The 4,233-nt window shown below is 33.8% G+C and overlaps 1 protein-coding gene across 13 annotated transcripts in view; it reads left to right on the top strand.

The window, feature by feature from the left end:
• Nucleotides 1-4,233, top strand: part of LOC112153685 (protocadherin gamma-C5) — a 529,198-nt gene that overhangs the window by 202,934 nt on the left and 322,031 nt on the right. The gene's annotated exons all lie outside the window — the stretch shown is intronic.

The raw sequence follows: 4,233 nt of genomic DNA, 5'->3' as shown, positions 1-4,233 counted from the left end.
TGGGCAGCAGAGCTTTCATCAACGGTCAAGAAGTCAAGTAATAATCTCAAGATGGTTATATAATATACTATCCTGTCTCTACTATTGCCTTTTGCTAAAAGTAAAACATGGACAGAACTAACTAAAGCATTATTGTCCCAATGCCCACATGGAAAACACAAGACCAAAATATGTTGACATGGGCTTAGTTCAATCTTTCAAAATGTCTAGAACACCTTCAGTGTTCATAAAACATTGTTGAGCTATTATGTTTTACGCACTTATTAGTGTGCAGGTTAAGCTCAGAAAATAAGTTCTTTCATAGTCTTTGAGTGTATTTTTTCTTGTTCTAAATATTTCATTGTCTATTGTTTCCCTCAACGCCAGGGGGTTAAGAAGTAATGTCAAACGTAAAGCTACATTTTTGTTTCTTAAGCAGCTGAATGTTGATCTTTTATTCTGTCAGGAATCTCATTCTATTTGTTCTGATGTTAATTTTTGGAGAACACAGTGGGGTAATGACTTATGGTTTTCTCATCACTCTGAAAAATCTGCAGGAGTTTTAACCCTGAAACATAAATATAATGGGAATATTCTGTACACACAAACAGACGCAGAAGGGCACTTTGTTGGGCAAGTTATTGATTACAATAATAATATAATAATAATCTTTAATATATATGGTTACAACGCAAATGCAGAGAATAAACAACTTTTTCTTAAAATTGAGAATACGTTAAAAAAAATGGCTTCAAAAGTATCCAAACTCTGCTATCATTANATAATAATCTTTAATATATATGGTTACAACGCAAATGCAGAGAATGAACAACTGTTTCTTAAAATTGAGAATAAGTTAAAAAAATGGCTTCAAAAGTATCCAAACTCTGCTATCATTATAGGGGGGGACTTTAATATGACTTTAAACCCAGAAATTGATCGATGGCCACCCTCACGTGATAAACGCAAACATTTATTTTTCACATCTTTTACGGAACAGTTTAAATTAATCGACATTTAGAGAGTCAAACATCCTAATGTATCATCTTTTACGTGGAGTAATAAGTCTAGAACAGCCCTTTCTCGTCTAGACTTTTGGTTCATTTCCAGTGATCTACAAGATAAGGATATTTCAGTGAACATTTTACCTTGTCCACTGAGTGACCATCAAGCTGTTCGCATTGATATTGCTTTATGCCCTTCACAAAATGTCAGTAAATCTCATTATTGGAAATTCAATAACTCGTTACTCAAAATTACAGATGTACAAACAAAAATTACCGGTCTTCTATCAAAATTCTTTAATACAGTCAAATTGGAGAACTCTTTTTCCATCAACTGGGAGTTATTCAAATACGAATCAGCCAAGTTTCTAAGAACATTTGGTAGCAACTTAGCCAAACAAAGAATGCAACAAGAGCATGACCTAATCACAGGCATCTCTTTACTATCCAAAAAACCTCCAGACAGCCTATCAGATGAGCAGAAACTAGAAATAATCAAACTACAGGAAGACTTGGATCAGATTTATAAAAGAAAAGCAGAAGGAGCTTTTATTAGATCAAGAAAACAATGGCTTGAGCAGGGAGAACAAAACTCTTCATATTTCTTTAAAATGGAAAAACATCAAGGACAAATGAACACAATTAATGAGCTAAAAATCAATGACATAAATTGTAGTGATGCTTAAGGAATCTCCAACCACTGCTCATCATTTTACAAAAATTTGTATTCGTCACAATATTCTGTAACAGAGGCCGACTTTTTTTTTTAACTCTTTAAAAAGTATTCGATCGATTACAGATTCTGAAAAAGACCTTTGTGACAATCCAATAAGTCTTGGAGAAGTCTGTAACGGCATTAAACTGTTAAAACAAAACAAATCCCCAGGAACTGATGGATTAACGTCTGAATTTTATACTTTATTCGACCAACAGATGGCGCCCTTTCTATTGGAAGTTTACAATGAGAGCATCTCTAATGACACTTTACCATGGAGTATGACCCAAGGCCTAATTACCCTTATCCCAAAACAGCACAAAGATTTACTTTATATTGATAATTGGAGACCCATCTGTCTTCTTAATAATGATTATAAAATTCTAGCCTTAGTTTTTGCTAAAAGAATCAAATCTGTTCTTAATTCCATAATAGATTAATCACAATCAGGATTTTTAACCAACAGACATATCACAAATAATATTCGTTTAGTTTTGGACATGCTTGATTACTCATATCTTGTGGCAGATGACTCTTTTATATTATTTCTGGACTTTTTTAAGGCCTTTGACACAGTAGAACATAATTTCTTATACCGTTCTCTTCAAAAATTTGGTTTCGGTAATTACTTTTGCAAAGTCATTAAAACTCTTTACAACAATGCCACCTGCTCTATTAAACTAAAATCTGGCTCATCACCGAGGTTTGACATAAAACGTGGAATCAGACAGGGATGCCTTATTTCTCCATATTTATTTCTTCTTGTAGCTCAACTTCTCTGTGACCACATTAAATCCAGTCCATTACAAGGTATTTCCATTGCTAATAGATCTATTGTCATAAGTCAGCTAGCTGATGATACGACTCTTTTTCTTAAAGACAGCTCACAAATTCCATTAGCAATAAATATAATTAAATCATTTTCTAAAGCTTCCGGCCTCTCTTTAAATTTGAAAAAATGTGAACTTCTCCCAATTAAATCATGCGATTTGGATTCACTCTTCAATATTCCAATAAAGACATCAGTCACATATCTTGGTATAATAATATCCAAATCTGAAAACGATAGAGGTAGTTTGAACTTTCTTCCAATTATTGACAAAATGAAAAATAGGTTTAACCTCTGGCTCTTGCGTGATCTCTCCATTAAAGGTCGAATTCTCCTCGCCAAGGCTGAAGGGCTCTCCAGATTAATTTATGCTGCTCAGTCTTTGTACGTCAGCAACTCCACAAGTAAAACTGTTGACAAAATGTTATGTAATTTTATCTGGAGGAACCGAACCCATCATATTAGGAAATCTGTTCTAATGAATGATTTTACTAGTGGTGGTCTAAACTTTCTGGATTTCAGTACCTTAAATATGACTTTTAAAATTCATTGGATTAGACATTTTTTGAAAAATTCAAACTCTCTGTGGAACTTCATTCCCAATTATATTTTCTCTCAAGTTGGCGGCCTCGACTTTTTACTACTCTGCACCTACAAGCCTGACAAAGTGCCCCTTAAACTCTCTGCTTACCATAAACAGATGTTACTTGCTTGGTCCATGATTTATAAACATAACTTTTCACCTCACAGGTTTTACATTTGGAACAATAGATACATTCTTTACAAAAACCAAACTATCTTCATCCAACAGTGGTTTTATAATAATATCAGATTAGTTAGTCAATTATTTAATCAACAGGGTCAGCTCTACACTTACACTGAATTCATCCAGTACTATCAGATCCCTGTTTCTGTGAAGGACTTCTCAGTTGTTGTTGATGCCATTCCCCTCAACCTCTCCTGTCTGTTTAAAGAAACCTCCACTCCATCTGCCCCCCAACTACAGCTTCATGTAACGGACACTACTGTTGGAAAGCTTTGTTTCTCTACTTTGAAAAACCCGAACAAAGCCATCCGACGACTGTTCCAGCAGGACATTACAACTGAGTCCCCAGCTGTAACTTTTTGGACTTCTTTTCATGGACACATTTGTTGGGAAAAGGTTTGGACTCTGCCAAACAAGTATCTTCTAAACAACAAAGTGAAAGAGGTTTCATTCAAGATCCTTCACAGGTTTTATCCAACAAATCAGTATATGTCAAGGTTAAAAAGAGATATTGATAAAAACTGTTCATTCTGTGGTCAATTTGAGGAAACATTGATACATATGTTTTGGACTTGCAAGCACACTGAAAAAATCTGGGACAGACTAACAAATCTGATTAAAACTAAAATTTATCCACATTTTACTCTTACATGGAAAAATATTTTATGTGGTTTCTTTAATTATGATAACAAGTTCTCATCTGAATTTTATTTAATAAATCTTTTGATTTTATTAACCAAGCATTATATTCATAAAACTAAATTTAATAATAAAGCTCCCAATTTTTTGGATTTATCGGCCAGAATTAGATTATACATGCAGTCTATTTCCCCCAGTACAAACAAAAAAGCGATCAAAACATGTCATCTTACTCAGCTTTATAATTTGATGTAATGTTATTTGTATTCCCCCTGGCGTTTATTTTGAACAATTGATGTAC

The sequence above is a fragment of the Oryzias melastigma genome, linkage group LG10, assembly GCF_002922805.2.
Source record: "Oryzias melastigma strain HK-1 linkage group LG10, ASM292280v2, whole genome shotgun sequence".
Classification (NCBI taxonomy): domain Eukaryota; kingdom Metazoa; phylum Chordata; class Actinopteri; order Beloniformes; family Adrianichthyidae; genus Oryzias; species Oryzias melastigma.
Note: the sequence above shows the minus strand (reverse complement) of the source record. Positions and strands in the feature narration are given on the sequence as shown.